The sequence below is a fragment of the Panthera onca genome, chromosome B4 (genome assembly GCF_046562875.1).
Source record: "Panthera onca isolate mPanOnc1 chromosome B4, mPanOnc1 haplotype 2, whole genome shotgun sequence".
Taxonomy (NCBI): domain Eukaryota; kingdom Metazoa; phylum Chordata; class Mammalia; order Carnivora; family Felidae; genus Panthera; species Panthera onca.
In genome coordinates, this window is record NC_138345.1 from 36,432,714 (window position 1) to 36,458,330 (window position 25,617).

At 37.1% G+C, this 25,617-nt stretch overlaps 1 protein-coding gene across 13 annotated transcripts in view; it reads right to left on the reverse strand.

The window, feature by feature from the left end:
• ERC1 (ELKS/RAB6-interacting/CAST family member 1) overlaps positions 1 to 25,617 on the reverse strand; it is a 523,992-nt gene that overhangs the window by 427,916 nt on the left and 70,459 nt on the right. The window lies entirely within an intron of this gene.

Here is a 25,617-nt window from a genome sequence, read left to right on the forward strand (position 1 = left end):
GTCACGATCTCGCAGTCCGTGAGTTCGAGCCCCGCGTCAGGCTCTGGGCTGATGGCTCGGAGCCTGGAGCCTGTTTCCGGTTCTGTGTCTCCCTCTCTCTCTGCCCCTCCCCCGTTCATGCTCTGTCTCTCTCTGTCCCAAAAATAAATAAATGTTGAAAAAAAAAAAAATTTTAAATTAAAAAAAATATGATTGAGATAATCTATAAAATGTCAATAATTTAGCCTCTATTACTCCCAAAAGGAAACAAGAGAAGTATGGCAGAACTTCACTTTGCATAAGCCATGACAAAATAAAGGCATTGTTCGAAATTAACAGAAATATTCACAGAACTAAAAGGGAGGGGAGGAGAAAGGGGAAATCTACAGGAATACAAACACATCATACAAAAGTTTCACCAAATAATACAAAGGATATCAAAACACAAAATGACTTTTTAAGTAAGTTTACACATTAAATAATACTAACATTTAATGAGTAGCATCTACATGCCACACACTTTTTATGTGTTGATTCATTTAATCTTCATGACATGTGTACTATTAATTTTTTTACTACTTTTTTACTATTATTATTATTCTTACTGATGATGACACTAGTCTTGGAGATTTTTTGCTGTTTATTTTTTTTAATATTTTTTAATGTTTGTTTATTTTTGAGAGCAAGAAAGAGTGCAAGTGGGGGAGGATCAGACAGAAAGGGAGACAACAGAATCAGACGCAGGCTCCAGGCTCTGAGTTGTCAGCACAGTGCCCGACATGGGGCTTGGACTCACGAGATGTGAGATCATGACCTGAGCCGAAGTCAGACACCCAACCTACTGAGCCACCCAGGCACCCACTACTGTTTATTTTTGAGAGAGAGAGAGAATGAGAGAGCGTGCAAGCCAGCAGGGGAGGGGCAGAGAGAGAGAAGGAGACACAGAATCTACAAACTCCTGTCTCCAAGTTGTCAGCACAGAGCCTGATATGGGACTCAAACTTAAGAACTGCGAGATCATGACCTGAGCCAAAGTCTGTCAGGTCTTTTTAAATCTAGAGATTTAAGTAACTTGCCCAAGATCACACAGTAAATGATGGACCTGTCATTGAAATCAAAGGAATTTTCCCAGCCCACAGAAACTAGTGCTACCCGAAGAAAATAACATAACTTGAAGCTTTCATAAGGGGAGGAGAAGGAGTGCCTGGGTGGCTCAGTTGGTTAAGCTCTGACTCTATCTCTGCTCAGGTCTTGATCTCACAGTTTGTGAGTTCAAGCCTAGTGTCAGGCTCAGCACTGACAGCACAGAGCCTCCTTGGGATTCTCTCTCTCTGCCCCTCCCCTGCTCACACTCTTCTGCCACCCTCCCCCCACCCCTATCAAAATAAATAAATTTTTTTTAAAAACTTAAAAAAAAAAAACCAGGGGGATGGGGAAATACCTCACCATGTGAGCTTTTCATACAGGGAAGGATAATAATATAGGTGAGTAATTAAACAAAGATGTCAATGCAGTTAAATTACAAAATGTTTGAGACAGCATATCTTTAGCCTGTACACCTAATGAAGGTATATGAACCTTTAATCTGAATGGAAAATTTCCAGCACGTTAGACAAAGAATCTAAAAGTATTCACAAGATTCATATTTTTAGAAATGAAGAAACAACAACAACAAAAATCACTCTTTGTATTAAAGGTTTAAAGACTGGCAGTATGCCATAGTGGAAAGAACACTAACCCACAATCAGAAGACATGACTTTTAGTTCCAGCTCTCACACTAACTGCTATGCAATTTTGGATACAATGCCACTTTCTGCATTTCAGATTCCTCATATTTAAAATAAGGATTTATATACCTGCACAATTTTTTCACAGAGATTTTAATAATATCATGGAAATCTTTGCAGATTATAAAACATACATTGTTGAAAAATTCTGGCAGACTACAAAATAGCAGTACAGTAAATATCTCAAATAAATGATCTGGCAAGGATACAAAGATGTATGTACAAAGATACTTATTCTTATTTATAATAGTGACAAAATTAGAAACAACCTAAATAGATATTAATAGGTGATGAGTTACAGTAAATGAGAAATGTCCACATAATTTAATACTATACATCCATAAAAAAATAACAATGTAGGCGCACCTGGATGGCTCAGTCGGTTAAGTATCCAACTTTGGCTCAGGTCACAATCTCACAGTTCGTGGTTCAAGCCCTGCATCAGGCTCTGTGCTGATAGCTCAGAGCCTGGAGCCTGCTTCTGATTCTGTATCTCCCTCTCTCCCTGCCCCTCTCCTGCTCATGCTCGGTCTCTCAAAAATGAATAAACGTTAAAAAAAATAACAACAACAATGTAGATTGGTATTTAGTGATTTAAATCTATCGTCACAATATACTGTTTTAAGTGTAAAAAAGCAGACCACACAAGACTAAGTATAGGATGATCTCAATCTAATTTTTAAAAGTGTATATACATCTAGAGTAAAGTCTAAAAGGATACAAGCAATTAATTACCAACGACTATCTCTGGGTATGAATAGCTTTTACATTTTTTCTTCATACTTTTTTGTACTAACTAACCATGTAATCCTTTTGTAATTAAAAAAACAACAACAACAAAAACCACCTTTTTACCTAAAAATAAGAGAAACAGATTTCAGAGATAATTGCTTGGGTACAGAAAACCGTGCTCAATTTACTACCACTTTTGTTAAAGAAAGGGAATAATATTTACTATCTACTGTAAGTAAAAAATAAAATATTCTTAAGAAATAAAAATATTTCTGGAAAGTTACACAAGAAATAATTTTTTAAAAAGTAAAACTAGAATAGCTGAAGGACAACTTATAAGAACACTTTACTAGAAATTTATTCTATTCCTCTTGAAATTTTTTTATTCCTCCAGAAATTTTTAACTGAAGTATAATTGACATTGAAATCTTCTTAGTAACAGCTTTATTGAAATATAACTCACATATAATAAAGTTCACCTGTTTTAAGTGTATAATTCAGTTTTCAACATATTAAAAGTTGTACATCAAACACACATATCTAATTCTAGAACACTTCCATCACCCCTTAGTGAAATCCCAGGCCTATTAGCAATCACTTCCCATCTTCCCTCCTCCCAACCTTCCTCTTAAATTTGAACAAAATAGATGTGCTACCCCACTCAAAAATTAAATTTAGGGGTACCTGAGTGGTTCAGTCAGTTAAGCATTCAACTTTGGCTCAGGTCATGATCACCCAGTTCATGGGTTCAAGCCCTGCATCAGGCTCTGTGCTGACAGGAGCCCAGAGCCTGCTTCATATTCTGTGTCTCCCTCTGTCTCTGCCCCTCCCCTGCCTGCACTCGGTCTCTCTCTCAAAAATAAAAAAACATTAAAAAAAAATATTTTTCAATTTAAAAAGGGCGGCTGGGTGGCTCAGTTGGTTAAGCTCAGGTCATGTTCTCACAGTTCTTGGGTTTGCATCCCACATCAGGCTCTCTGCTGACAGCTCGGAGCCTAGAGCCTGCTCCAGATTCTGGGTCTCCCTCTCTCTCTCTGCCCCTACCCTGCTTGCACTCTCTCTTTCAGAAATAGATAAAATTTAAAAATAATATAAAAATAAAATAAAAAACAAATTTTTAAAAGTGCTTACAATACTTTTCAAACTTAAAAAAGAATGAAATTCTGACATGCTACAACATGGATGAAACTTGAGGATAATGCTAACTAAACCACAATAGACAACTATTATATGATTCCACTTAACACGAGGTATCTAGATTAGTCAAACATATGAAGCAGAAAGAACAACAGTGGCTGCCAAAGCCTGGAAAAAGCAGGGGTTGGGGAGGGATGGGAAGTCACTAACAGGTATAGTTTTACAGGATGAAAAGAGTTCTGGAGATGGATGGTGGCAATGTTTGCACAACATAATGTACTTTATGCCAATGAACGATACACTTGAAGAGTAGCTAAGATGGTAGATAAAAGATGTATTTTACAGTAATAAAGAAAATGAGGAAAAATGATACCTGCCATAAAATTCCAATTTATGGATATTAAATTATTTATGACTATTGATAAATATTTAGGTTGGTTCTGTTTTCACTATTACAACAGGCACCTTCATATGTATATCTTTGTACATGTATCCAAATTTTTACTGGGGATAAATTCTCAAAGGGGAATTGCTGAATTGGAGGATATGCAATTGTAATTTTGATTATATATTAAAAATTATCTCTAAAAGGGTCTGACACATTTAAACTTCCACCAAACAATATCTGGGAGTCGCCACTTCCCCATATATTTGAAAACTGTAGGTATTTTCTTTTTCTGGCATTTCTTTGATTATAAGCACAGCTAAATACCTATTCACATATCTACTGGCACTTTGTATTCCTTCCTTTGTTACTCATCTGTCCTTGTTCTTTGCCCATTTTTTAATTTTCCTAATCCACTTAGGAAAATAACCTTTTGCCTACTGTGTATGTTACAAATATATTTCCAAGTCCGTCATTTTTCTTCCAACAAATTTTATGGTGACTATCATAGAGATTTTTTTTTTTTTTTCAGTGCAAACACATCAACTGTTTATTTCATAATTTCTAGTTTTCCTATTAGGCTTAGCAAGTAGTGAATTTTCAATTCTGGTAATCTTCAAACTTTTGAAAACCACTGCTTTTTTCTTACCAAGAATACATTTATAATAAGACTATCAGATATTTTAATTCAGGAATAGGATTTTTTTAAATGCATTTAACTTTCAGCATCACATTTTAAAGATTCTTAACAGTTGTTGAACTTCAAAATCTTTAATGAAAAGATGTGTCAAAATGCTAGTAATTCTCTAGAGCTTATTATCAATTCTATTTTCCTTCTTTACATCTGAAAGTCAAAAAACCCAGTTAAAGCCTGAGTGAGGGTAGTATCAGAAGTTAAATTCAACAATGAAACTGATTGCTAGGTACAACTGTTCCTCCTTTTTTGGACATTCATCACCAATTCATTCAGGTTAGGAGAAACAGGTGTTGACTACAGCTAATAGCCTCACATATACTTTAGCATTTACAATTTGATTAAATCTGGCATGGCAATTATTTTGACAATATAGAAATTATAACCATTAATGTTATAATTTCAGCTCTGCTTGCACCCATTTATCTACAAAATAGAAATAAAATGATGGTCTGACTGGTAGCCTAGAAAGCTACACAGCAATTTTCTCCACTGAAATAAATCCCTACTTTAGGCTACATTCAAGCTAGCTTTACTTTACAAAAATTCTTGCCAAATTCCTTGGGAGAAGAAAGAAGCAACAGGCTAAGAAACTATGCTACTGTTTCTCCAGCATATTCATACAGATGATAAACTGAGCAAACCTATACATCCCATAGACATTTATAATGATCAACCAAAAAAAAAAAAAAAAAAGACATACTGAATTTAGCGGGAAGACCTCAGTTGTAAGACATTAGGAGAATTTCTATTTGGGAATTCTGCCTCATGACATTCTCCAAAATGATCTCCGACTTCTGATATTCCAAATGTTATACCAACACTCAGTAGTCTACCACTTTTCACTCTGACATTCAGGTGATCTGGAAAGACTGGAAAAGTAACTGCTTAAATTTTTTTTAATTGTTTTTTTTGTTTAATGTTTATTTTTGAGAGAGACAGAGACAGAGCGCAAGCAGGGGAGGGGCAGAGAGAGAGTGAGACACAGAATCTGAAGCAGCTCCAGGCTCTGAGCTGTCAGCACAGAGCCTGAAGTGGGGCTTGAACCCACAAACCATTAGATCATGACCTGAGCCAAAGTCAGACACTCAACCAACTGAGCCATCCATGTGCCCCAGTAACTGCTTAAAATTTAATCCAAGGATTGTGCTATTATTATATGACACTCTGCCTCAATGAAATGATAGAGTATTGTGAACAACAGGAATGAACATTTTTAAATCTCCGACAGAGACTATGACTTCTATTAGAAAAATAATACATCTGAAACAAATGGCCAAAAAATCACCACAGCTCTTCATATAACATATTTTAGATAAATATCAGAAGCTCCTCTAAGGCGTAACTTCCCAAAAATAATCATTAATTTCTTGGAATAACAGAGTGCTTTGGTCCAGTTTATCCTGATTTCTAAATTGACAGAATTTTGTAGTCTAGAGCTATTTTTAGTTAGAAAAAAAGAATACAGTAGTCCCCTCTTTATCTACAGGGAATATGTTCCAAGACCCCCAATGGATGCCTAAAACTGTGCATAGTACCAAATCCCATATATACTATGTTTTTTCCTATACATACATACCTATGATAAAATTTATAGATTAGGCATAGTAAAAGATTAACAACAAAGCTAAAATAAAATAGAACATATCAGTATACTAATAAAAATTTATGAGAATGTGGTGTCTCTCCCTTAAAATAATCTCGTGTTCTGTACTCAACCTTCTTCTGATGATGATGTGACATGATAAAATGCCTACATGACTAAACAGAAGTGAGGTGAATGAGGTAGGCATTGTGAGGCAGTGTTAGGCTACAAGGGACCTTCTAACAAGAAAGTCAGAAGGAAAAATGAGGTCTGCTTCCAGACCACAGGTGACCACCAGTAACTGAAAGCACAGGAAATGCAACGATGCAAAGGAGAGACTACTGTATTATGGATACAAAAAGTGATCATCATTTCAAACAATATATCATAGAGAACTCCATGAACTATGTGTCAAGATGACCAGTTAAAAAAAATACAAGTATAGGGGTGCCTGGGTGGCTCACGTGGTAAAGTTTCTGACTTCGGCTCAGGTCATGATCTCACAGTTTGTGAGTTCGAGCCCCACATCAGGCTCTCCGCTGACAGTGCAGAGCCTGCTTTGGATCCTGTCTTCCTCTCTCTGTCCCCCCCAAAAAAATAAACATTTTAAAAAAAGAAAAAATACCAGTATTGCACCCTATTATGTTAAATCAAGAACAATTTATTCTGAAACATGTAAATGTATATATTAAGTAAATTTCATTAATGTAAGATGCAAAAGAGCCCATAATAATTCTTACTGAAGTCATCTGAGTCAAGCTTACAGCTTCCTCAGGCCATTTGAGGTTCTGATCTGTACCGCTACATTACTATATCCCTAACAATAGCACTTACCAGACTAATCTGAAATATATTTGTCTCTGTCTTCAATAAAAACTTTCTAGGACTTTAACGGTTGTCATCTCTTTACTATGAGGTACAGCACAGTGCTCAGTATATTAAGTGCTCAATAAGTTTTTGATGAAAGATTGAGAAAAACAAATTTTGAGAAATTATTTTGAAAGTAACAGCTAGTAGAACATGCAAATCAAGTCCCTGGAGAGCTGTATCTTTCCCCTATAATACAATGATTAACTCATATTCTGTAACAATTCTTTACCAACTAACACAAAAAATTCTATCTTAGGGGTGCCTAGGTGGCTCACTAGGTTAAAGGTCTGACTTCGGCTCAGTTCATAATCTTAGGGTTCATTGGTTCAAAACCTGAGTCAGGCTCTATGCTGACAGCTCAGAGCCTGGAACCTGCTTTGTAAGTATGAACCAATGAATAAATGAATAAACATTTGAATGAATAAAACATTTTTAAAAATTCTATCTTAAATAAAAACTACCCAAAATACGAAACACAATCCTAATAAAAAATTTTAACTATATCCTCTGGATTTATTCATGGGTTTGTTTTTTTTTTTTTAATAAAATAATCTCTATACCCAACGTGGGGCTCAAACCCACAACCCTGATATCAAGAGTCACACGCTCCACTGACTAAGCCAGCCAGGTGTCTCTGGATTTATTCATGTTTGATCCAAAGCAAAGAGAAGCATTTTCAGATAATCAACAGTCAACAGGAATCTTTCATAGTTTTAATACTATACAAAGCACATGGAGTTCTTATCCAAAAATAAAGCTTACAAATTGATAAAACATAATAGTTAAAAAAAAGAACAACATAATAGTTACTCATCAGCACTACACCCTATTCTAAATTTTAGATTAAGAATAATATTCAAGCCTGGGTGGCTCAGTCATTTGGGTGCCTGGCTTTGGCTCAGGTCATGATCTCGTGGTTGGTTCATGGGTTTGAGCCCCGCATTGGACTCTCTGCTACACAGGACCTGCTTTGGAACCTCTGTCTCCCTCTCTGCCCCTCCCCAGCTCACACTCTCTCTCTCCCTCTCTCAAAATTAAATAAACATTTTTTTTAAAAAGTTAAGAATATTCAAGACAGAAATGAGACACATACATGTAAGGCACTTAATTCTACATGCAAGATATTCAAATGAAGCTTAAGAACCTATCAGAGATCACTATGAGCTAGACTCGTGAATCTTTAATATGAAAAGAAAGTATTTTAATTTCTATCACTTTAGAAGGAAGTCGGTGAGAAATTTAACCAGGCTAAACCTCAGAGACTGAGGAAAAGCCTCTAAGGTAATTCATTTCTTGTAATCATCAGTCTACTATTCTTTCAGTTGACTACAAGGATTTATTTTCTGTGCAGAAAAGTATACTGTAAACTATCAACTATTAACCAAACCCAAGTTCTCAGATTAAGAAACAACACACCAGAATTCAAATGGTTAATTAAATTACCCTTATGTTACGCTCATTCTCTTCTGAAAAAAGACAAAGAGTGAAGATAATGAACAAGCAATTATACCAGAATTCTACCAACTACTCTCCACTACTGAATCCAGGAAAAACGTAGAACCTATATCTTTATGCTAGTACAACCCAGAATGGAAGTTAAAGAACAAATGAAAATGCTATCAAAATAAGTTGACCCTTGAATGAACAACGTGGGTCTGAACAGCATGGGTCCATTTACACACATATTATTTTCAATAAACAGTACAGTAAATGCATTATCTCCTCCTCATGATTTTCTTTTTTTTTTTTTAGGGGACCTCATGATTTTCTTAATAACACTTTCTTTTCATCTAGCTTGCTTTATTGTAAGAATACAGTATATAATACATAATAACATACAAAATATGTGTTAACTGACTCTATGTTATCAGTAAGGCTTCCAGTCAATAGTAGGCTATTAACCGTTAATGGGGGGGGGGGGGCGGGGGGGGGGCGGTGAGGGAGAGTCAAAAGTTACATGCAAATTTTCAACTGTGCAGAGGACAGTGCCCCTAATCCCCACATTCCTCAAAGGTCAACTGTACATTTAATATTTTATGACCTCAGAGATAATCAACAATTCAAGTAACAATAAACTGCTTTTAGTACAAGTCCTAGAAATGCCAAATTGCTTTTAGATACCCAAGCACCATATTATTTATTATTTACCCCTTAACTTCTACTTATGTGATCTCCTCTGCCCTTTCCCTCTTTCACTCCCAGTTTAATCCTACTTGTCCTTTTATTCTAAGCTCAGGCATTATCTCCTCCAGAAAACTGTTCTGATTTCCCCAACTAAAAGAAAGACAGAAAGAGGAAAGAAGGAATTGGTGAATGAAGTGCAGAAAGAAAGGACAGTATCCCAAACCAGAAATTACAATGGTAAAAATATTATGCTAAGCAATATCAGGATTGAAGAGATTCATTTCACTATAAATGACATCAAAATAACTGGAAAAAAAAAATCTTCAAAGTAAAATCGACCAGCAAAGAGATCCTAGGACAACCACTTCCATTGTATTTAACTTGAAAACACTCAGCAGTAACAATGCAATGGCAGAACTATAAGCAACCAAAAAGATAGTGTTCATTCCAGCAGCATTTCAAGTATCAAACTCACTTCTTTCTTCATTCTTTACAACCCAACAGTTTCAAACACCTGAAACAAAGGTAAATGAAATCCCCAATCTTGGTCACAGAAATACTGGTATATGAATCAAAAAGAAAGAAGAGTAAAGAACAAAGAGCTAAGTGATGCCAATCAGCTATGAAAGTGATATAATCTTGGCAATGCTGCTTTGGAGAGTAGATTTTGCTGAATGAATACACACAGAAGGCAAGAAACTTGGCCATCTGAAGGGAGTCCCTGCTGACATTCAGCTGCACACAACGTAAAGCTGACAGGGTCTAATGTCTGTGTCCCACAGAGCTATGTCAACAATGAAGTCACTGTGTACCCACAGCTTATCAGAAACTATAGAATTTCGCTCTCCTTCCCCCACCTTTTCCTCCAGAGGAAGAGAAGCAAGGAAGACTGATATTGAAGGTACAGAAAGATCATAACCTTACAGTCTTAGAGAAAAGCATTCATTTAAACAGTACTACTGTTTAAGATGCTTTGACATACACGATCACCAAAAAATTTCAAAATGAGATGAAGCCAAACAAAATTACTTGTAAAATTAATTCTGTCTGGAGAAAATTACGTAAAACATATACAGAGAACATCAGTAAACCAGACCAAACCAACCAAAATTATTCATATCTTATTTCAATACTTATATTTTTATTAAACATGCTTTCCTATAAAAATCAAATCTAGCTATTAAGCAAATCAGAATGAAACTGAATACAGGCAACTGAGAGACTGCCATAGTCCACTACTGTAATTTGTTCTAGAAATACTAAGAACAAGTGTAGTAAGATGAGAAGACAATAAAGAGTAGAAGAATTAGAAAAGAAGAAACAGTCATTATACAAAGATTATATGATGAAAATTCAGAAGAAATTACAGACGAGACATCTATATCATTAAGAGTTCAGTGTCTCCCTCTCTCTCTGCCCCTCCCCCGTTCATGCTATGTCTCTCTCTGTCCCAAAAATAAATTAAAAAAAAAAAAAAAAAAAAAAAAAAAAAAAGGGGCGCCTGGGTGGCGCAGTCGGTTAAGCGTCCGACTTCAGCCAGGTCACGATCTCGCGGTCCGTGAGTTCGAGCCCCGCGTCGGGCTCTGGGCTGATGGCTCGGAGCCTGGAGCCTGTTTCCGATTCTGTGTCTCCCTCTCTCTCTGCCCCTCCCCCGTTCATGCTATGTCTCTCTCTGTCCCAAAAATAAATTAAAAAAAAAAAAAAAAAAAAAAAAAGAGTTCAGCAACCTGGTAAATGTCAGATCAACATGTAAAATTTAACTGCATTTCTCTACACAAATGTTTTAGAAGTGTAATTAACAAGAGACAGAAAGAGAAGCTTGATAAGAACAAAAAGGCACCTGGGGATAAAAACATGAACAACAACAACAACAAAAATATGACGCTTTTATAGATAAAATCTTGAATCTTCCTTGAAAGTAACTGAGATATAAATATAAATATTTATTGTACACAATCCTTTAATAATTTCCATGGCAATCATCAAACAGGGTATGTCTAAGACCCTTGCACATGCTTCTGTAAAAATGTTAAGCAGATAAAAGAAATCTTTAGTAATTAATCAAAATTTTTTGAAAAATTAATAAACAGAAAAGAAATGAATTTAGGTAGTAAAGAGATAGTATTAAAGACTGCTTCATGATTCAGTGGCACTGTTAAAAGCAAATAAGAACACCAGATGGAATCTTCATGGGGTATTTAAAGGGAAAATAAATTTGCTTTCCTGACTCTCACCAATTCTATCATATAAGCCCCAATAAATATATTTGTGACCATTATTTTCAAACAACTATTTAACTCCTGCACCCATATTTGCAAGGAGTTTACTTACCACATCATATTTGCATTTGAAGTGATCTGCACCATCACTTCATCTCCCTGCATACTTTTAAATAAAAGATATTGAGATATCTATGTTAGAAAGCACACTTGGTATAATTAAAAACTGACAGGGGCTCCTGCGTGGCTCAGTCAGTTAAGCATCCAACTTCGGCTCAGATCATGATCTTGCTGTTCATGAGTTCGAGCCCCATGTCAGGCTCTGTGCTGCCGGCTCAGAGCCTGGAGCCTGCTTCTGTGTCTCCCTCTCTCTCTGTCCCTCCCCTGCTCATGCTCTGTCTCTCTGTCTCAAAAATAAACAAGCATTAAAAATAAATAAACAAACAAACTGACACACTGGACTTAATCAAAATAGAATTTTATCAAAATTTTTCTCAAAGTGATCATTATAAAAATAAATTGATAGGCCACATACTGGGAAAAATAGTAACTGTCAAAGGACTTGTGTCCTGAATATATAAACAACTCCTGAAACTCACAAATAAAAATAAACAACTTAAAAATTTTTTTTTAATTTTTTTTTTACATTTATTTATTTTTGAGAAACAGAGTGAGACAAAGCGTGAGCAGGGGAGGGGCAGAGAGAGGACACACAGAATCTGAAGCAGGCTCCAGGCTCTGAGCAAGCGGTCAGCACAGAGCCTGATGCGGGGCTTGAACCCACAGACTGTGAGATCATGACCTGAGCCGAAGTCGGACGCTCAACCGACTGAGCCACCCAGGTGCCCCAACAACTTAAAATTTTTAAAATGAGTGAAAGACACTTTGGAAATCTACAACTAGCCAATGTGGAAATGAAAAACTAATATCACTAGTAATTAGTAAAATGAAAATTAAAACAGAATGAGACACCACCACACACCCACTGGAATAACTAAAATTTAAACAACACCAAATGTTAGCAAAGATGTGAAACAACCAGAATGTGAAATTACATCAATGCTCTGGAAATTAGTCTGCCAGTTCCTCATAAAATTAAACATACATCTATCCTATGACCCAGCAACTATACTCCTAGATATCTCCTCAAGAGAAATAAAAACATGGCCACAAGCACATGTGTATAAAAATGTTGACAACAGCTTTATTCAGAATAGCCAAACACTAGAGAATGGATAAACTGTTTATGCAACATCCATATAAAGAAAACTACTCAATGTTAAAAAGAATAACTATCGATACATTAAACATGGATAATGTAAAAACAACACACTGAAAAGAAGCCAAACACAACAGAGTACAGACTAGATAATCCTATTTATACGAAGTTCTACAACAGGCAAGACTAATCTAAGGTGAAAGAAATTAGAACACTATTTGTTGGAGGGCAGGATACTAACCAGGAAAGGGTGCAACGAACTTTATGGATGATGACAATATTGTGTCTTTATAAGGTATTGGCATTTGTCAAAATTCATAGAATTATGATGCTGGAGTATTTCCTGTATGTATACTACACTCAAAAAAAACATTAAAAACGAAAAAGATACAGGTTTGAAAAGGAAAAAATAGATATTCAAGATAATTTAACAACTAGTAATGACTTCACTTAAAAGGACAGTAATTTAGGAAATTTAAGAACTTTTCCAGTTCTAAACATGCTTTGTAGGATGCTCTATCACCTAATTCAGTGGTAGCCATACATTCTTAAAAAGGTAAAAGAGAAAAAGACAGAAACTTAGGGTTATAAAGATTCATTCAAACATGCAACAAAGTACGGAAATCACCTCAACAATTTGCCTTATTTTCTTCAGATCTCCCTCTCTCTCTCTCTCACACACACACAATTACTTGTTTATAATTCACATAAATGATGTCATCTGTACATGCTTCTCTTTGCAACTTTGTTTTGTTACTCAACTTAATGTGACTGAGAACGGAAAACTGGAGCAACCACTATGGAAAACAGTATGAAGTTCCACAAAAAATTAAAACTAGAACTACCATATGATCCAACAAGCCCTCAATTGCTGAGACTATGAACCATTTCTTTATTCTCATTTAATGTGAATACTCCCAAGTTTCACCACAGATACATTATTAGTATGTTGGATTACTTAGTGCTGCCCAACACAAACGTAATATGTACTGGATTACCCCTCAAAACCTGGAAGAATCTAAATTTCAAAATACATCTGACCTTAGTATTTTGGAGGAAGGGATTTTGTACCTATATTCCATATTATGAGTAAATACCAATTTGTCCACTGGCCTACTGAGGAAGAGTTAGGTATTTTTCCACCTTCTCACTATTATACTAAATGCATGTATATCTATCTCCTTGTACACATGTGATGCAACTGCTAGGTAGCAGAGTGTGTTCTTTAACTTTACCAGTCATCTAGCTTTTTTAATTTAATATACAATCAGCTGAATACAGATGATGAAAGGGTACAAATATCAAGCCTAGAATTTTCATACCTATAGAGTCATTAATCATACAACACTTTCCATTACTCATATAACCACTTTCCTAGGAAGAAACTTTTGGTAGAAATGGAAGGAGTTGCTATTTGAAAAAAACAAAACAAAAAAAAAGCAAAAAGCCAAATGATTATGTATTCAATTCCACCCATAAGGAAAAAACAGAGTATTCTCAAAGTTTTTCATTATGAAGCTGGAGAATGGAAGGCAGAGCAGAATGCCTTCATTCTGAGGCACGAGAATTCTTTAAAAATACACATACATTCTACCCATAGAACCTTCTGTCTCTAAAAGAAAAAAATGAGAAAAGAAAAAGAGATTGGGAAGAATTCTAATTTCTCTCTTCCTCTCACCCTTCATCTGAAAATGACATCTTTCTCTGAGAATCCCCACAACAGGAAACTACTTTAATCTTAATACTAAAATTTTGATCTCAAAGATTCCTATAAAGTCATCTTTGACATGAGGACCCTGAAAACTTGAAAGCAACAATAATCAACAGTTTCAACAGTTTCCCTTCTATCCTATTCATATTTATTGCAAAAATAAACAAACACACAAGGTTTTAGTATCAAGTATTTGAAAATGTCGAGATACCTATTGATTACTAATATTTAAAGCATTTTTAAACAATATATGAACTGGAATACATGCCTATACCATTTTTTTTTTTTTTAATTTTTTTTTCCAACGTTTTTTATTTATTTTTGGGACAGAGAGAGACAGAGCATGAACGGGGGAGGGGCAGAGAGAGAGAGGGAGACACAGAATCGGAAACAGGCTCCAGGCTCCGAGCCATCAGCCCAGCGCCTGACGCGGGGCTCAGAGCCTGACGCGGGGCTCGAACTCACGGACCGTGAGATCGTGACCTGGCTGAAGTCGGACGCTTAACCGACTGCGCCACCCAGGCGCCCCATGCCTATACCATTTTTTTTAACTTTTTTATGATTTATTTTTGAGAGACCGAGACAGAGCATGAGTGGGGGAAGGGCAGAGAGAGAGGCAGACACAGAATCCAAAGCAAGCTCCAGGCTCTGAGCTGTAAACACAGAGCCCGATGTAGGGCTTGAATCCAAGAACCGAACCATGAGATCACAACCTGAGCCGAAGTCGGATGCTCAACCACCTGAGCCACCAATGTGCCCCTATATAATTGTTTTTCTTGACAGATTTTCATAACAAATTCTTTGATCCACATATTACAGGGAAAATTTGCATGTTAAATAAACCTACTTGTTTAAACTAAGATATCTAAACAAAAAAAAAGGAAATAATTTTTAACATAGTGTTATATTAGTTTAAGGTGTAAAAATATAGTGATTCAACAATTCTATACATTACTCAGTGTTCAACATTATAAGTGTACTCTTAATTCCTATCACCAACTGCACCCATCCCCCCACCACCTCCCATCTGGTAATCATCAGTTTGTTCTCTATAGTTTAAAGTCTGTTTCTTAGTTTGATTCTATCTTATTTTTTTTCCTTGCTCATGTGTTTTGTTTCTTAAATTCCACATGAGTGAAATCATATGGTATTTGTCTTTCTCTGACTTATTTCACTTAACATTATAGTCTCCAGCTCAATCCATGTCATTGCAAATGGCAAGATTTCATTGTTTTTTATGGCTGAATAACATTCCGTTACATAATATATACCACATCTTTTTTATCCATTCATCTACTGATGGACACTTGGGCTGCTTCCATACTTTAGCTATAGTAAATGATGCTGCAATAAACATAGGGCTGTGTATATCCTATCAAGTTAGTGTGTTTGTATTCTTTGGGTAAATACCCAGTAGTGTGATTAGCAGATCATAGAGGACTTCTACTTTTAATTTTTTGAGAATCCTCCAAACTATTTTCCACAGTGGCTGTACCCGTTTGTATTCCCACCAACAGTGCACGAGGGCTCCTTTTTCCCCACGTCCTCATCAACACTGTTTCTTGTTTTTGATTTAGTCTTTCTGACAGATGTGAGGTATGACTGGCATTCCCCTGATGAGTGATGTTGAGCATCTTTTCATGTGTAATGACCATCTGTATACCTTCTTTGGAGAAACGTCTGTTCATGTCTTCTGCCTATTCTTTAATTGGATTATTTGCTTTTTGAGCTATTGAGTTGCATACGTTTTTTACATATTTTGGATACTAACCCTTTATCTGATATGTCATTTGCAAATATCTTCTCCCATTCCACAGGTTACCTTTTAGTTTTGTTGACCGTTTCCTTCTCTGTGCAGAAGGTTTTTATTGTGATATAGTCTCAATAGTTTATTTTTGCTTTTATTTTCCTTGTCTGAGGAGACATATCTAGAAAAATGTTGCCATAGCCAGTGTCAGAGAAATTATTGTCTGTGTTCTCTTCCAAGATTTTTATGGTTTCAGGTCTCACACTGAGGTCTTTAATCAATTTTGAATTTATTTTTGTGTGTGGTGTAAGAAAGTGGCCCACTTTTCATTATTTTGCATGTAGCTCTCCAGTCTTCCCAAAACCATTTGTTGAAGAGACTGTCCTGTTCCCATTGCATAATCTTGCCTCCTTTGCAGAACATTAATTGACCATATAATTGTGTGTTTATTTTCTTTTAATTCTGTTCCATGAATCATTTTTTGTGTCAGTACCATACTGTTTTGACTACAACTTTATAATAACTTAAAATCTAGAATTGTGATACCTCAAGTTTTGTTTTTGTTTTTTGCTTTTTGTTTTTTTGTAGGACCGCTTTGGCTATACAGGGACATTTTGGTTCCATACAAATTTTAGAACTGTTTGTTCAGTTCTGTGAAAAATGCCATTAGTATTTTGATAGGTATTGCATTAAATCTGTAGATTGCTTGGGGCGCCTGGGTGGCGCAGTCGGTTAGGCGTCCGACTTCAGCCAGGTCACGATCTCGCGGTCTGTGAGTTCGAGCCCCGCGTCGGGCTCTGGGCTGATGGCTCGGAGCCTGGAGCCTGTTTCCGATTCTGTGTCTCCCTCTCTCTCTCTGCCCCTCCCCCGTTCATGCTCTGTCTCTCTCTGTCCCAAAAATAAATAAAAAAAACGTTGAAAAAAAAATCTGTAGATTGCTTTAAGCAATATGGACATTTCCACAATATTTGTTCTTCCAATCCATGAGCATGGAATGTCTTTCCATTTCTTGTGTCCTCTTCAATTTCTTTCATCAGTGTTTTACAGTTTTCAGAGCACAGGTCTTTCACTTCTTTGGTTAAGTTTACTTCTAGGTATTTTATAATTTTGGGTACAATTATGATTGTTTTTCTTAATTTGTCTTTCTGCTGCTTCATTATCACTGCATAGAAATTAACAGTTTTCTGTAGATTGATTTTGTATCCTGTGACTTCACTGAATTATCAGTTCTAGCAGTTTTGGTGGTGGGACGGGGAGTCTTTCAGGTTTTCTATATATGATATCATGTCATCTGCAAGTAGTGAAAGTTTTCTTTCTTCTTTGCCAATTTGGATGCTTTTTATTACTTTTTCTTATCTGATTGCTGTGGCTAGGACCCAGTACTGTGTTGAATAAAAGTGATGAGAAAGGACTCCCTTGTCTTGTTACTGACCTTAGGGGAAAGCTTTTAGTTTTTCACCATTGAGTATGATGTTCACTGTGACTTTTTCATATATGGCCTTTATTATGTTGAGGTATGGTCCCTCTAAACCTACTTTATTGAGAGTTTTTATTGTTTAGTATCATGTTATTTAATCTCCATGTATTTGTGCTCTTTCCAAATTTTTTGCTTATGGTTGATGTCTGGTTTCATAGCATCGTGGGCAGAACAGATGCATGATATATCTTCAACCTTTTAAATTTTGTTAAGGCTTGTTTTATGGCCTAATATGTTATCTATTCTGGAGAATGTTCCATGTACACTTCAAAAGAATATGCATTCTGTCATTTTAGGATGGAATGTTCTGAATGTATCTGTTAGATCTATCTGGCCCAGTGTGTCTTTTTTTTTTTTTTTTTTTTTTTTTTAAGTGTTTATTTATTTTTGAGACAGAGACAGAGCATGAACGGGGAAGGGTCAGAGAGAGAGGGAGACACAGAATCGGAAGCAGGCTCCAGGCTCTGAGCCATCAGCCCAGAGCCCGACGCGGGGCTCGAACTCATGGACCATGAGATCGTGACCTGAGCTGAAGTCGGAGGCTTAACCGACTGAGCCACCCAGGCGCCCCCCAGTGTGTCATTTAAAGCCATCATTTTTAGGGGCACCTGGATGGCTCAGTTGGTTAAGCGTCCCGCTCTTGATTTCAACTCAGATCATGATCTCATAGTCTGTGACATCAGGCTCTGCATCGGCCTCTGCACTATCAGCACAGAGATATTCTCTCTCCGTTTCTCTCTCCCCTCCCCTGCTCACTCAGCGCACATGCTCTCCCACTCTCTCTCACAAGATAAATAAACTTCAAAAAAAGGTTAAAAATGAAGCAACCATTTCTTCGTTGATTTTCTGTTTGGATGATCTGTCCATTGATTTAAGTGGGGTGTTAGAAGTCACCTACTAGTCGTGTAGTAAGTTCCTTCATATTTGTTATTAACTGTTTTATGTATTTGGGTGCTCCCATATTGGTTGCATAAATATTTACCATTGTTATATCTTTTTGTCCCCTTTATTACTATATACTGTCCTTCTTCATCTCCTGTTACAGACTGCTTTCAAGTCTATTCTGTGGGAATGCAAACTGGTGCAGCCACTCTGGTAAACAGTATGGAGGTACCTCAAAAAAATAAAAATAGAACTACCCTACAACCCAGCAATTGCACTACTAGGTATTTATCCAAGGGATACAGGTATGCTATTTCAAAGGGACACATGCACACCAATGTTTATAGCAGCACTATCAACAATAGCCAAAGTATGGAAAGAGCTCAAATGTCCATCCATGGATGAATGAATAAAGAAGATGTGGTGTATATATACATATACAATGGAGTATTAAACTCCATTCAAAAGAACAGAGAATCTTGCCATTTGCAACTACGTGGATGGAACTAGAGGGTATTATGCTAAGGGAAATCAGTCAGAGAAAGACAAATACCATATGACTTAACTCATATTAGGACTTTAAGATACAAACAGATGAATATTAGGGAAGGGAAGCAAAAATAATAGGAAAACAGGGAGAGGGACAAAACATAAGAGACTCTTAAATATGGAGAACAAACAGAGGGTTACTGGAGGGGTTGTGGGAGGGGGGATGGGCTAAATATGTAAGGGGCCTTAAGGAATATATTCCTGAAATCATTGTTGCACTGTATGCTAACAAACTTGGATGTAAATTTAAAAAAAAAAAAAAAGTAAAGTAAATAAAGTCTATTCTGGGGGCACCTGGGTGCTCAGTCAGTTCAGTTGTCTGACTTCAGCTCAGGTCATGATTTCATGGCTAGTGACACACTCTGTCTCTCTGTCTCTCTCAAAAATAAATAAAACATTTTAAATAAATAAATAAATAAATAAATAAATAAATAAATAAATAAAGTTTACTTTGTCCAATGTAAGTATTGCTATCCCTGCTTTCTTTGGACATCTATTTGCATGATAAATGATTCTCCAACCTTTCACTTTCAATCTACAGGTGACTTTAGGTCTGAAAGGAGTCTCTTGTAAACAGCATATGATGAGCCTTTTTCTTTTATCCACTCTGTCACCCTTTTGTCCATTTACATCCAAAGTAATTGCTGATAGATATATATTTATTGCCACTTTTGTTACTTTTATAGTTTTCCTCTGATCCTTTCTTGCTCTTTTTCATGGTTTGCTGGCTTTCTTTAGTGATATATTTGAATTCCTTTCTCTTTATTCTCTGCATCTCTTTTACTGGATTTCAATCTATGGCTACCAATAGATTTGTATATAACACTTTCTGCAGGTAGCAGTCTATATTAACTTGATGGTCACTTAAGTTTGAACCCATTCTTTACTCCTGTCCCACACCATATTTTAAGTATATGGTGTCATATTTTACATCCTTTTGTGAATCCCTTGACTGATTTTTACAGATATACTTATTTTTACTGTTTTTGTGTTTCCTACTTTTCATATTCTCACTTATGGTCTTTCCTTTCCACTCAAAGCGTCCCCTTTATGAATTCTTGTAGCCTGGTTCAGTGGTCATGAACTCCTTTAATTTTTGTCTGAGAAACTCTTTATTTCTCCTCCTATTCTGAATGATAGCCTTGTTAGGTACAGTATTCTTGACTGTAGATTTTTCTCTCTCAGCATTCTGAACAGATCATGCCACTCCCTTCTGGCCTGCAAAATTTCTACTGAAAAAATCCACAAATGGCCTTATGGGGGTTGCCTTGTTTGTAACAGTCTTTTGCTGCTTTAAAAAAATTTTTATCGTGGCGCCTGGATGGCTTCAGTTGGTTGAGCATCCGACTTTGGCTCAGGTCATGATCTTGCAGTCTATGAGTTCAAGACCCGCGTCAGGCTCTGTGCTGACAGCTCAGAGCCTGGAGCCTGCTTCGGATTCTGTGTCTCCCTCTCTCTCTGCCCCTTCCCCGCTCATGCTCTATATCTCTCTCTCCCTCTGTCAAAAATAATCATTAAAAAAAATTTTTTCAATAAATCTTTTATCACTACTTTTTGCCATTTAAATTACTATGTGTCTTGGTGTGGACCTCTTTGGGCTGATTTTGTTGGGGGATTTCTGTGTCTCCTGGATCTGGATATCTGTTTCCTTCCCCAGATTCAGAAAGTTTTCAGCTATTATTTCTTCAAATAAATTTTCTGCCCCTTGCTCTCTCTTCTCCTCCCAAGATCCATATTATGGAATCACTCAGTTCTCTAAGTCTGTGTTCATTTTGCATTTTTCCCTCTCATTTGCTCAGCTTCATTACTTCCCATTACTCTTTCAGGTCATTAATTTGTTCCCCTGCTTCCTCTAGCCGGCTATCTGTTCCATCAAGTGTATTTTTAATTTCAATTATTGAGTTCTTCATCTCTGATTGGTTCTTTTTTATCTGTGTTACGGGTTTCACTGATATCCTTCACTCTTTTCTCAAGTCCAGTAAGTATCTCTATAATCATCACTTTCTCTATCAGTTATATTACTTATCTCCATTTTGCTTAGGTCTCTTGCTGTGATTTTTGTCCTGTTCTTTCATTTGGGACATATTCCTCTGTCTCATTTTGCTTAACTCTCTGCGTCCATTTCTGTGTGTTAGGAAAGTCAGCTAAGTCTCTTGCTCTTGAAAGGAGTGGGCAGGCATACACTCTCTTCCACAGGGATAAGCAGCTGCTGCTAAGATCAGACCAGCCAGGGCTGCTCCACAAAGTGCATGCACGGGCAGCAGGTACAGCTTTAACAAAGTGTGGTCATCCTCTGCAGGATGTCAGGAGACGTAGTGTTGGCAAGATTTCCACAGGTCTTCTCTAGGTGTGGACACACAGTACTGACTGGGATTGACACAGGCCAGGTTGGAGGGGGTGGTGCATAGTATAAGCAAGTTAGGTAGTGAACGCCAGCACAGCTCTAGTTTGATTATGCTGGGGGGGCAGGGGAGGGAGCCAGTGCCAGTCAGTTCCTTTCTTCCTAGAGAAGTCCCTCAGCAAACTGAGTTTAGTAAACAACTCTCCCTCCCATAGGCCCCAGACATTTTTCAAACTGTTGATTCTAAGCAGCATCTCCAAGGGCTACTTGTGGTGCTGTCTCTTTAAGAGTGGGGCCTCTGCTTCCTATTGCCCTCCAGGGTCTCCTGGAGGTGAGTCTGTTGATTTTCTAAAGTTCCAGGCTTTCCCGTTGGTTGTAAGAACTCAGAAAATTTGGTCCCTCTGATTTTCAAAGCCAAGTGCTTTGGGGATTCACCTTCCCCAGGCAGGTTCCCCAGTGTGCTAGTCTATTTCTCATCCCTCTTCACACCCACGGCTCCCTCCCTCCAGAAGTCAGACCCACTGAGTCCTCAGCCTTCCTACCCTCTTTGATGTGGCCTCTTCTCTATATTTAGTTGTGGAGTTTATTCAGCCAGTCTTCAGGTTGTTTTCTGGTTTATTTGCACTGATGTATTACCCAGTTGTATGTACGAGAAAAGGTGAGTTTCGGGTCCTCCTATTCTGCTATCTTCCCCAGAAGTCAAAAACGAGAAAATTTAAATGAGATGTTTGCAAAGGAATATTTAATGACTTTAGTGAACCTAAAATATTTCATATTTATTTCTAATATAGACTTAAGCAAAAGAAAATTTTAATTCCAACCTATAGAGCAGTGCCACAAAAACATGAAGCCCCCAGCAACTCAAGACCAGTACTTTATCATAGGAAGAAAAACTAACCCCTAACCTATTTCAATACCAGAAGAATAACACAGATCCTGAGAAGAACAACTCTGGCCACCCTAGGACTCCTCACTATCAATAACAAGAGCTAGTAATTAACATGAATGAATCTACATCAGACAGTTTTGCCTATAAAGATAAGGAGGCAGTACCATGGAAAAAGAAACTTAACTAAACAATGAAAACTATAAGAAAAAATACTAAAGTATAATCCCGCACGGATGGAAGAAATATTTTTAGTAGCTACTATGTATCCGGCATTATGTTCCTTGCTATAGACACAATGGTAAGTAGGAATAATAAACATGGTCTGTGTCCACATAAAGATAGGTAAGATGGTCATTAATCAAAACACATACACACATGCATGAACATACATATACACAATTATAAATGCAAACAGGGAGAAAAGCTACAAATTCAAGGAAGTAAGAAAATATATAACAAAGAGACCTTACCCACCTTGGAAGGGTCTCAAAAAGTTCACCAAAAAAATGTGATTTGAGGACTAAATGAGATTTGAACAGGTTAACTTATGTTCATTAACTATTTAAAGAAATGACACTTATTCTCTGAAGAGAGGACAACTTACATGAAGACCCTACAGAAGGATGAGGCAGGACACATTTGAGGAACTAAGGAGACTGAAGCACCAAGAACTTTAAAGGAAGTGTGGCAAGAGTTTTAATAGACTTTAAGGGCAACAGGAAGTCACTAAAAAGTTCTGAGCAGAGTACTATCATCATCATCATCATCACTAATATTTACCAAGTGCTTACCACATACCAAGCATATATTATGCCATTAAATTACAATAGCTACATGAGGTAAGATTTATTATAACTGTTTTACAGGTGAGGAAACTAAGGTTTGGAGAGACTAAGAGGTAAGGAGAGACTAAGGTTTGGAGAGACTCACATAACTAGTGAGTGTGAAGCCAGGACTCAAACATCACTAAAAGTTAAAACTGGCTGCAATGTGGCTGCACATTATGGGGAAGGAGAAAGACTGGAGAAAATTGGGAGACTGTTGCAATAATCTAGCTAACGATGATGACCAAACTATGATGGTAGTGGCAGTGGGGGTGGAAAAACAGATGGCTTAGAGAAATATTTAAGAAGGAAAACAAATCACCAGAATTTGAATGTCCACGTGAAGAGAATCAAGGAAGCCTCTAAAGTTCATGACTTAAACACCCTGGACAAGTGGTAGTACCATAAATAAAAATGGGAAAAAATAGGGAAGGACAAGAATTGAGGAAAAATCATGAGCTGAATTTAAGGAGCCTTTGAGATACTGAGAAAAGGTTTCAAGAGACCAACTGAATATGTGGGTCTGAAGAGTGGAGGAATGACATGAGGGGAGGGGGAAGGGGGGGAAGGGGGGGAAGGGGGGGAAGAGGGGGAAGAGGGGGGAAGGGAAGGAAGGGAAGGAAGGGGAGGAAGGCGAGGAAGGGGAGGAAGGAGAGGGGAGGGGAGGGGAGGGGAGGGGAGGGAAGGGAAGAAAGGAAAGAGAGGCACCTGGGTGGCTCAGTCAGTTAAGCATCCAACTCTTGATTTCAGCTCAGATCATGATCTCCCAGTTCATGAGTTCAAGTCCCACATCGCCTGGGATTCTCTCTCTCCCTCTCTGCCCATGTGCTCATGCACTCTTTCTTGCTCTCTCAAAATAAATAAACTTTAAGAAGAAAAGAAAAAAAATAAACAGGATAACATGGCAGGTTAGGAGCAGGTGGTCCTACTTTAGATAGAGTGGACAGGAAAGGTCCCTTTGGAGAAGTAACATTTAAGCTGAGACCTGAGGCAGCTAGCATGTAAAAAGAGTGGGGTAAAAATATCTGGCAGCACATAAGAATAAAAAGTTGAGAACGCAAATATTTACATAAAGGAAAATTTTTTCAATGCCAAACGAGCATTAGTACAATGTAGTACTAGAAAAAGAATATCGACAGGCTAATGGAAAAGATCTTACAATAATTAAGCACTTAATAAAGAAAAAGGAAATGCCACAATCAAAATCATTTAACAATTATTAGGAAATTATTAGGAATTATTATTAGGAAAATACCAAAATAAGTATGCTATCCTCACACAAAATTATAAAATAAATTTCAGGAAGATTAAGGAAATAAGTGTAAATTCAGATTAGAAAATAAAAAGAAAATATTGGGGCACCTGGGTGGCTCAGTCAGTTAAACTTCCAACTCCTGACTTCAACTCAGGTCATGATTTCAGCTCAGGTCATGATCCCAGGGTTATGGCTTAAGATTCTCTCTCTTGCTCCCTCTGCCCCTCTCCCCTGCTCATGCTCTTCCTTTCTCTAAAAAACTTAAAAAAAATTTTTTTTTTTTTTTAAATTTGGCCTATATGTAAAATCTGCTTCCTGGGAAAATCCCCTCCCCACCTAGTGTCATCAAGTTTCTAACCAAGTTCAAAATTCACAGTAGTGTTAAACTTAGCAAATAACCTGAAATCAATACATAAAAGCTCCATTAGACAATATAAATGTAATCTCTAGACTCAAGTGAAATTCTCATCTAAGCAATACACAGAGAGTTTACAGACACAGACAGAAATAAAGAAACTGTAGAATCATCTTATGCTCCAACAAAGCACTAGTAAGAGTTTATGTCTATCATTCAGAAACTCTGAAGTCACTGCTTGACATTTGGAACAAGACTATAATAAGATCTTTGAAATTGAAATGTCAAGCTAACACAACCAGCTATGGCAATTACTCTAAAAAGCAGGGGCTAAAATGGAATACAGTCAGAGCGGCAAACTCCAAAGGACACACATACAGTCTGTTTTGCTATAAACTATGTTTTTATATTATGTATTAGCTCATACATAATTATGATAAATAGAGAACTATCATCACATCAAAGCTGTGTTGATTCATAAGCAATTTTTCCTAGGCAAAGAAACAACAAAGGGCAGAAGCAGAATTACAGCCTTCAGCAGAAAGGAAAATGCCCTCAGCTTGGCTGTTGCATAAACAGGAATCCTTTCTGCTCTATTTTAGGAAAATTAAAAATGAGCACCTGCAGCCAGGGCACTCCCTTCCAACAGGAGCACACCCCTAAGCACTCCTGGCTCTCTGCTCAAGGCAGGCTGCACTTCCTCTTGTGCTCAGAAATCCACTTCCATCTGCATTGTCTCAGCACTGCAAGCAAGCTTGTCCACTCAATTATTTTTATGAGTTTTCAATAGCTGCTGGAACAGACTCCAGCCAAAATGACCTGCCACCCTGGAGCTATCCAAGTTATCTCCTGAGG